At 43.9% G+C, this 10,441-nt stretch overlaps 1 pseudogene; it reads right to left on the bottom strand.

Moving 5' to 3' along the window:
- Nucleotides 1-9,298: 9,298 nt before the first annotated feature.
- Nucleotides 9,299-10,236, bottom strand: LOC107399889 (olfactory receptor 10P22-like; annotated as a pseudogene).
- Nucleotides 10,237-10,441: the final 205 nt, after the last annotated feature.

The following is a 10,441-nucleotide window of genomic DNA, read 5'->3' as shown; positions in this document are numbered from 1 at the left end:
GAGGAGGGGCCAACATTCACAAATGGATTCCTGTAGGACCACCCTGAGGTGTGATGAGTACCTGTGATCTGATTTCATGAAGGATAGCTCACCAATGGGACCAGCATCTGTGACCCTACCTTGCAAAGAACCATCTAGAAGAATGATAGACATCTGAGAGCCTCTTCATATCCTTCTGCTTCACATTTTGCCTCTCTCTCTCTCTCTCTCTCTCTCTCTCTCTCTCTCTCTCTCTCTCTCTCTCTCTCTCTCTCTCTCTCTCTCTCTCATTATTAACAGTAGCCCTGCCATGGCCTGGATGCTCTCCTGTCTTGAAATTTCCTTCACCACACATGTTAGTCCATCACCTTTCAATTCAGTCCTCACTCAAATTCTCAGGACACTGGCATAATGAAGCTTGACTCTTTCTCATATGATCATATTCATGGCCCCAGCCCAGTTCCCATGGAATCTGCACTGGTTGATTTTTCTGTTGTTGTTGTTGTTGCTGCTGTTGTTGTTGTTGTTGTATCAAAATGAAACAAGCTATGTAGTCATCTGGAAGAAGAAACCTCAGTTGAGAAGATCCCTCCATCAGATTGTCTATAGGCAAATCTATGGGGGCATTTTCTTGATTATTGATTTATGGGATGCCCAAGCCAAATGGGGGTGGTGCCACCCTGGGCAGGTGGTCCTGGTTCATATAAGAACATCAGCTGAGCAAACCATAGACACAAAGCCAGCAAGCAATGTTCCCTCAAGTTTCTGCTTCAGGTTTTGCCTCCAGGTCCCTGCCTTGAATTTCTACCTGGACTTGCCTTCATGGTAAACTGTAAGCCATAAGATGAAATAAATGAACCCTTTCCCTCCCTAGTTGCTTTTGGTCATAGTCTTTATCAAAGTGTTAGAAACAAAATAGAGTCCTTGTTCCCCTGTGAAACCTCATGAGCTGGGTCTCCCACCAGAATGGCTCATTGAGCTCTACTTGTGTCAATCAAGGGATTTTCTAGCCCAAAGTTCCCAACTTCTCTATACTATTCCAACAAACAAGAGCTCAAGAACTGCATGGTCAGGGTTTCCCAGCAGTACCCCCACTTATTGGTACCAAATTTCTGTATTTGTTACATTTCCTGTTGTGATAAAATGCCCTGGCAAAAGTAACTTAAAGGAGAAAGGGTTTCTTTCAGTTCACAGTTCAAAAGTACTGTCGATTGTGGTGAGATGTCCCAGTGGCAAGATCTTGAAGCAGTTGATCACTGACCCATTGCATCACAGTCAGGAAGCAGGAAACAGTGCATGCTCATAGTCAGCTCCCTTTCTCCTTTTTCTTGCAGTCCAGAACTGAGCCCAGGGAATTTTTGCTGATGCCCACTTTTAGAGTGGCTTTTCTACCTCAGTTAACCTAATTAAGATAATCCCTCACAGGCAAGCCAGTGGCTTGTCTCCTAGGTAACTCCAGATCCTGTGAAGCCAATCATATCAACCATAATGCCTCTTCTAAGCTGGCATGCCAGACCTTCAGATGAAGGTCCTTCTGAAGAGGTGGAATGTGAGCTGAGACCTGACATATCATCCATAAGCTTTTGTGGATGAGTGTTGGAGCACCATCCTGCCTCTTGACATCCACAGCGCTGAGACCACTTCTACCATAAAAACAACAATTTGTCAGAGGGAAGACGTGAAGCAGGTGAAGCCTCTGCCTCAATTCTTCTGTCTTCCATGATTCCCAGAGGTGCCTCGCATAGGCATAAGTTAGGCCATGAGTGGAATTTGAGCTATGAGGGAGCTTAGGGAAGGCAATCTTCAGCTGTCTAGACTCTAGAAAGCGAAACACAAGCATGCTTTTTCTCCTCTCTCCCTTTGAGAAGACTGAAGGAACAGTCTGTAATGTGTGTAGAACACCTCTTCTAAGCTGTACCAGTCTCTTTGAAGCCTTAAAATCATGGCTCTAAGCAAAGCCAAGCCTCTGCCTTTAAAGAATATACCTTCCAGCAGAGAAGGCCTGAACTAAATTCCCACTCAATCAAAAGAGCAAATGTCATCTCTCTGAAGGATGTATACCATGAAGTAAGTATATGAGAGTGACCACCATATGGTCACACTTGAGGGATGTTCAAGAAGGTCCTTCTGAAGAGGTGGAATGTGAGCTGAGGCTCAAATAACGTTAAATTATGTTTGGTTTAAAGTATGAACTTATGGACAATATTTTGTGGAGCAAAGTACAATGATATGTATAAGAAAACTATATCATGAAACTCGTTCTTTTTTGTTTGCTAATTTAAAAATTAATTTTAAAAATAGATAATTTTTTTTAGAAACAATAAAGTTTATCTTAATCCGCAAAAAACGGGAACTTGCAGGCATAGAGCAAGACATGCAAAGAGCCTAAATGCCTAAGGACGACAAAATGTGCAGTGGAAAAGAAAGACAATAACTAAATATAGGTGTCATTCTAAATATAGGTGTCATCATTCAAATTTGGTAAGGTACCAGGTCAGGAGACACCTGTCAGAAGACAGTCTGCTACTCAGTCCCCAGGAAGGGAGCCCCACCATGCCACAGGACCACACCACACTAGGTAAATCATCATGGACTATCTAGAGACAGGGAGCAAGAGGTAAATGTGGGAAAGTGCTTTTGTCAGTTAGGGTTTCTGTTGCTGTGACAAACACTGTGACCATATTTCAGCTGACAGTTCCACAGCACAGTCCATCACTGAAGGAAGTCAGGGAACTCAAACATGGTAGAAACCTGGAGGAAGGAGCTGATGTACAGACCATGGAGGGATGTTGCTTACTGGCTTGTTCCTCATGACTTGCTCAGTCAGCTTCCTTGTGGAAAGGACCACCAACCTGGAGATGGCATCACCCACAATGGGCTGAGCTTTCTTCCATCAACCATCAATTAAGAAGATAGCCCAGAGCCCTGCCCAGAGGTCAGTGTAGTGGAGAGTTTTCTCAGTTGAGGTTCTCTCTACCCCCAATGAGTCTAGCCTGTGTCAAGTTGACGTAAAAACTAGCCATCACAGTGTTTTACAGTAGTTTTCATGGAAGGAAATGGACCAGGTGTGGTAAGCAGGTTATGCAGGTTGAATGTTGTATATTTGATACTTCAAATTATTTCACTGGACTGAGGTCCAAGGCTTTCTGGTACCTGACCCTGAGATGATTAAGTCAGTTAAACATAGAGCAAAAGACATTTCAAAGGAGCAACAGACAATTTATTTGGAGCCAAATATGAGTGACCATGGCCCAAAAACATGGATTCAGTTTGCTCCATGGATGTGGTTACATAAGCTTTTGTCAATAACAGAGCAAAACAGACTCATAAATCAAGGCATTTACCAAACACACTGTTAAGGACAGCCAGTGGACAACTTAAAACCAAACATGGGAAGACTCTGCCAGGTTTCAGATGTTGTCTGATGACACTCAGCGTTTGGACTAAGAATTCATTCCAAAGGTTTTACCTGACAGTCACAAAGATGTTAGGCCAGACACAGAGGTGGGCATGAATGGTTGTTAAGGGTACCAAACATAGGCCAAGATAATGTGGTTCTAGTTCTACAAGATTCTACAATAACAAAGTTTTAATCAATCACCTTTGAAGAATCTTCCACAGAAGTGGAACATTTTTCGAGGAACTTCAGTTTACAGAAAAGTGTTGGAATAAATTCTTTTAAGAATCACTTTATTTTTATTTTGTGTATATATGTTGGTATATCTGTATTTGTATGTGTATGTGAGTGTCTATGGAGGCCAGAAGAGAGTGTCATATCCCCTAGAACTGGAGTTATAGGTGGTTGTGAGATGCCTAATGTGGGTATGAGGACCTGAATGCAGGTCCTCTGCAAGAACCACAATGCTCTTAACCACTGAGGCATCTGTCCAGGCCCTGAGCATTAAAATTTTGAGGCACAATAGGTGTTGAGGAAAGAAATGAATTTAAATGGACTACTAAACTTCTATCTGAATAACTGAATGGCAACTGCTCACTTACTGGATGGAAAAAGCTTGGGAGGAGAACAAGAGTCATCCGGCATGGTAAGTAGATAGTGCTCTACAGAATCTAAAGGGAAATGGTCAGAATTAAGAAGTTGTGTATTTGGAAGTCACAGACACTAAAGAAAGTTTTCAGAATGGACAAGAGATCGCACATATCAATAATGTCGAGATATTGAATAAAATGAAGACTGAAAATGGATCATTGTGTTTCACAACACGGGGATATTAATAACTGTGGAATGAAAGAGACAAACAGAGAAAACTGGAGGTAAGAGAGAAACACCACCTGATGCAGTACTCCATTCCTGTAATTGCAGCACATAAGGCTACATGGCCACATAGCAAGACCCTCTGGGGAAAAAGTGGGCACAGCAAGTGTCCAACTACACTGTAATGTCCAACTACAAGGCATCAACACATCTAAGCTACTTCAGATAACACCTCTCCTACCCACGGGGTCAGGGGCTGGGGTCGCCTGTGCTTCTGGTATCAGGAAGTAACTGGTAAGGTCCCTGTGCTCTTGAGATTCAGTGTGGGGTGGAGTGGAGGAATGGAGGAAAGAAGAAACAAACCAGCAGAAGCATATAATGTGAGTAATTATAAAGATGTGAAATGTATGTGGAGGGTTGATGGTTGACAAGTGTGGGGTGTTTCTGGAATGCTTTCTGGGAGTAGCAGCTTGTGGCAGGGCCTCCAGTCTTCCTTATAACGTGTAACAATGGGTAACATTTGGAGTGTACATCTGGGTAAAACAAAGTGAGTTTGGAGGGAATTTGGGAAAATGATCCACATAGAAAACTTCATTGCATTTTTTACTACAATTTTGTAAGGAAAATATGCCACTAGAGAAGTGTTTAAATACTGATTTATGTAATAGTTCTCAAACACTGCTTGCATCTGTGAACACAATTTTTACATTAGGTTTTGTGCCTGGAAAATAGCTAACTGTCCAGACATATAAAGCACATCTTAGTCATAGCACTTAAGAGGCAGAGGCAAGTGAATCTCTGTGAGTTTATGGCCAGCCTGACCTTCATAGCAAGTTCCAGGCCAGCCAAGGCTACATAGTGATACTCTGTCTCAAAACAACAACAAAAACTGGTAATGTTGAAAATTCTTGTACTAATGATAAGTGTTTCATATCCAATTTTACCTTCTTAGTATCAAATATTTCAAAATAATAGATTCTGGAAAGTCTAGAATGAACATGCATGGATTTCTTAGATACTTGAATGGGACATATCAACAGATAACAGACAGAAGTTTACCTATGAACAAGGGAACAGAAGCCAACAGTCACCACAGAGAGGTGATCGAGCCCTCAAGAAGTCCAGGGGCTCACAGCTCCAACATCTGAAGCCTTCACCTTAAGCTTGCGTTCTTATGTTCAGACACTGACTCTGCCTGAAAGTAGTCCCTTGGGTTACATTTTGATGCATCTTAGTGTATTTCCCATCCACATGTCTCACCTTGTCCTTGGTCATCTAAGGAAAAGTGACTCACATTTGCCTTATTCTTTTCATCTCAAGAAATTTTCAAAATACTTTCCTCATCCTTCTTTTCTTTGAGTCATCTAACCTCAACTCCTTCCTGACCCTTAGACAACATCCCTGCCCTGAAACTTGAGGGAAAGGTGCTCAATTGGGCAATAAAACACAATAAAAATTCTTGTGGCAGGTAATTTGGCAAAGTATTTCAAAAACACTTTTACTCAGCAGTCCTGTTTCAGGGAGTTGTAATAGAGAAAATGTAGGTAAAGATATGTGTGAGTACGTTTATCTCAATGTCCGTGACAAACGTTAACTGTGATGACAGGACATTTCTTAAGATTATAGAATCCATACTGTAAGATATGACAGAGACATTGAAGAAACTCCCTAGGAGCCATGGCACAACATGTTCAAATACCTTCAATAGAGTAGAAGCTGTAAAAACACAGTTTAGACAATATAATCTTATTTTTAATTTTTATGAAATAGCATGTACACAAACACAGAGCGAAAGCAGGCAGCAGTAATTTCCCAAAAGCATTATTAAGATTCTGCTGATAGCCGGGCGTTGGTGGCGCACGCCTTTAATCCCAGCACTCGGGAGGCAGAGCCAGGCGGATCTCTGTGAGTTCGAGGCCAGCCTGGGCTACCAAGTGAGCTCCAGGAAAGGCGCAAAGCTACACAGAGAAACCCTGTCTCGAAAAACCAAAAAAAAAAAAAAAAAAAAAAAAAAAGATTCTGCTGATAGATATATTTTCTTCTGTATGCAAATTTATTACAACCAACAGAGTTCCTTGTTGCAAACTGGGAAAGAAACAACACTCTTTCTAGGCCTTCTTTTACACCTTGGGCACGTTTTCCCTGCCTCTGCTTCTCCCACCGGCAACTAATAGCTGAGGAGGGTGCTGCAACAATCAAGAACTAGCTTTCCAAGAAAAGGGCGATGTGCCAAATCCCTCCAACCAATAACCAAGGGTGGACACCAGGTAAAAATAATGAACAGTTTGTTGCAAGAAACCAGTGTCCTTTCAAGAATTGAGGGCCATATCAGACTCAGACCAGAGTGGGGGAGGCAGGATGTGAACAAAGGAAGGAATAAAAACAGTTTTTAAAACAGTTGGGAAGTAAAGTAAAGATCACTAACATGTTGGGAGAGTCCAAGGAGACAGGGTCATTCAGGAGACAAGCAATTGAATAGACCAAGCCTACAGCAAAACCAAGCAGGACTCAGGAGCTGAACTTGTAAACCAAAACAGCCAGTCCTTGTCCCTGTCCCTTACCAGCATATGTCAATGATGTCAGAGAGAAAGGCTTACAATAAGGACTCACTGGGAGAAGCAGGAAGAAGGGTGTCTCAAGAGCATAACCCCAGGAAGGCACTAAACCTCAGCAATGACCAGGAATCACATCATCACACAAGGTTATCTCAGCAGCCTTCCCCTTGACCTCCATCCCAGTCCTCAGCTCAGCTCTTATCATGAAGCCCAGTCAAAGTCTTAAGACCAAGTGCTGTGGGATGTTCTGTATGTCCTGTGGGAGCCCGTTCTCGGGTTCCTCGTGGCCTTACCCAACAGGTCCGCATAGAGGATGATTAGGACCACGGGCCTGAGTGCAGGTGTCTGAGATGGTCTGCACTTGGCTGTGCTGGGGGATGGTCTGTATGTCAAGTTGCTCTGATTGGTCAATAAATAAAACCTGATTGGCCGTGGCTAGGCAGGAAGTATAGGCGGGACTAACAGAGAAGAGAAATAAAAGAACAGGAAGGCAGAAGGAGTCACTGCCAGCTGCCCGCCAGGACAAGCAGCATGTGAAGATGCCGGTAAGCCACAAGCCACGTGGCAGGGTATAGATTTATGGAAATGGATTAATTTAAGCTATAAGAACAGTTAGCAAGAAGCCTGCCACGGCCATACAGTTTGTATGCAATATAAGTCTCTGTGTTTACTTGGTTGGGTCTGAGCGGCTGTGGGACTGGTGGGTGACAAAGATTTGTCCTGACTGTGGGCAAGGCAGGAAAACTCTAGCTACAAATGGCGCCCAACGAGAGGGCAAGAGTTTCCACCTAAAACCTGAGAAAAGATTCTAAAACGGAGCTAAAAACAGCTTCCTAATTGTCTCTCTCAAATGAGCAGCAGCTTGCCGGTTTGAGCTACTGGTGCATTCTTAGTGTGTGCACTCGACCTGCAGTATGGCAGGAATGAGGCCTCTGCAAGTGGCACATTAAGCTGCATGGTGGATTTAGCCTTTGCTAGTACAAAACAAAAAAAAAAAAAAGAGGTTTCTGGGCTACACGCTGCTTGAATAAAAGCATAGACCCACGATAGCTCCCAGAGCTGGCGGTAAACTACCACCGCCTTGTTGGGAAGCTGAGGTGGGTGGAGCCAGCAGCCATAGCACCATTTCAGTCACAAATGCTGCAGTTTAAAGCAATAGATTCACAATAAGACAGATTCAGGTGGAACAAGACTTTAAATGCTTTACAATGTGTGTAAAAATGTACATAGGCTTGGAAGAGAAAGGAAAAGGAACATAGACAGTTATATAAAGAAATAGAAAGTTTTTAAAAAATAAAGTCTTTAAAGAGAAGGTAAAAGTAATATAAAAAATAAGCCATGTAAAGATGGATATCACACAGAGAGTCTGGATTATATTGTCTTTGGGATTTTTAACTGCAGAAAGACATTTGATTGTAAAGATTGCTCAGTTAAATAAATGTGTATATTTTAAAGGTATTTCAATTTCAAAATTTATGTCTAAGGATGTGTTGCTTTGGAAAGGAGACTCTGCTTTTGTTTCTACAGAAAGCCAGAGGCTATGGATTTGTTCCAGATTAAGATACATCAGGTTTGACCAGCCAAGACCACCTGAAAGGTCGCCGATGACACCATGGCCCAGATGATCCAACATCCAGAATCGTTTCAAGGCAACTGGCTCAGACGATACAGTCTCACGGACTACTCCATGATCCTAAAATTTTCTTTGTGTCCCCATAAGATACAGCGCCCCCCTCCAGCAGGAAGTAGTAAGAGAAGCTACGCCCAAATTCCCAAATATACCAAGCTGGCTTTGGAGATGTGTAAAAGTTAAAACCTTCCTTTTTTTTTAAAAAAAAAAAAAAGGGGGGAAGTGCTGTGGGATGTTCTGTATGTCCTGTGGGAGCCCGTTCTCGGGTTCCTCGTGGCCTTACCCAGCAGGTCCGCATAGAGGATGATTAGGACCACGGGCCTGAGTGCAGGTGTCTGAGATGGTTTGCACTTGGCTGTGCTGGGGGATGGTCTGTATGTCAAGTTGCTCTGATTGGTCAATAAATAAAACCTGATTGGCCGTGGCTAGGCAGGAAGTATAGGCGGGACTAACAGAGAAGAGAAATAAAAGAACAGGAAGGCAGAAGGAGTCACTGCCAGCTGCCCGCCAGGACAAGCAGCATGTGAAGATGCCGGTAAGCCACGAGCCACGTGGCAGGGTATAGATTTATGGAAATGGATTAATTTAAGCTATAAGAACAGTTAGCAAGAAGCCTGCCACGGCCATACAGTTTGTATGCAATATAAGTCTCTGTGTTTACTTGGTTGGGTCTGAGCGGCTGTGGGACTGGTGGGTGACAAAGATTTGTCCTGACTGTGGGCAAGGCAGGAAAACTCTAGCTACAACCAGGTCCCGGAAACAGAGCTCTGAAATATACACCTGTGTCTTAGATGCTCATGGTGGGTGGAACAACCAATGCACAAAAGACTGTGCCCTGGGGTCTCAGTTTCTCTTTTTCTTTGAGAATGTCCAGGGATCAGGTCGTTAGATCCAAGATCATGGGAGGATGGTGGAGTATGGTCAAGGACCCCCAAGGTATCTCTTCATGAGCTGCCTCATGGCCTCTATGACCTCCTTATTCCTCAGAGTGTAAACAAAAGGGTTGCACATGGGGGTGACAACTGTGTAGTAAATGGAAAGAATCTGGTCTTTGTCCCCAAGAGAATCTTCCTGAGGCCTAATATGGGCAGCAGTCGCAGTCCCATAAGAGTATGACCACAAACAGGTGGGAGGAGCAGGTAGAAAAGATCTTTTGACGTCCCTCGGATGTTGCAACACCAAGTATAGTGGCAATGATACAGGTGTAAGAGGCCACAATCAACAAGAAGGGCGTGAAGATAAAAGCTACCATGATGAACAGTTTCCCCCATGTCACCCCAGAAAGTGCTTGCACTGGCCAGTCTCAGCACAGGCGGAATGTCACACAGGAAGTGATGGATGGTGTTGGCACCATGGAAAGGCAAAGTGAAGATGCAGACAGACTGAATGGTGCCAGTGATGATGCCGGCAAAGTAAGAGGCACCCACCAAGCTGGCACATGTTACCTGGTTCATCAGGGTGGTATATTGCAGGGGACAGCAGATGGCAGCATATCAGTCATAAGCCATGGCAGTGAGCAAACAGCATTTGGCAACACCAAAAAGGGCAAAGAAGTACATCTGAGTGAAGCAGCTGGCCCGGGGGATGGTGGGGCAGGAGGACCGGAGGTCAGCCAACATCCTAGGCACAATGGTGGTGCTGTAGAGGATCTCCACCACGGAGAAGTGACACAGGAAGAAGTACATGGGGGAGTGGAGGGCAGAGTCCGCCAGCGTGAGAAGGATGATCAGAGAGTTGCCCAGCAAGGTAACCACATAGATACACAGCACACCCCAAAACAGATGGTCCTGAAGAAAGCCAAAACCTGAGAACCCCAATAAAATGAACTCTGTTACTTCTGTACCATTGTCACCTCCCATGCTCCCAAGGCCAGAATAGAAAAAAGAGGGGCCAGAGAGGGGTAGCCGGCCAGAAACCTTTGCAACAGTAAGGATGAAGAGTCGTCCATGAGAGTAGCCCAGAGGATGGTGAGGAGGATGCTGAGGATGATGCTGAGAAGGAGGAGGAGGAGGATGCTTAGAAGGATGCTGAGGAGGATGCTGAAGAGGATGCTGAGGAGGATGC

Source organism: Peromyscus maniculatus, chromosome 12, assembly GCF_049852395.1.
Source record: "Peromyscus maniculatus bairdii isolate BWxNUB_F1_BW_parent chromosome 12, HU_Pman_BW_mat_3.1, whole genome shotgun sequence".
Lineage (NCBI taxonomy): Eukaryota > Metazoa > Chordata > Mammalia > Rodentia > Cricetidae > Peromyscus > Peromyscus maniculatus.
Note: the sequence above shows the minus strand (reverse complement) of the source record. Positions and strands in the feature narration are given on the sequence as shown.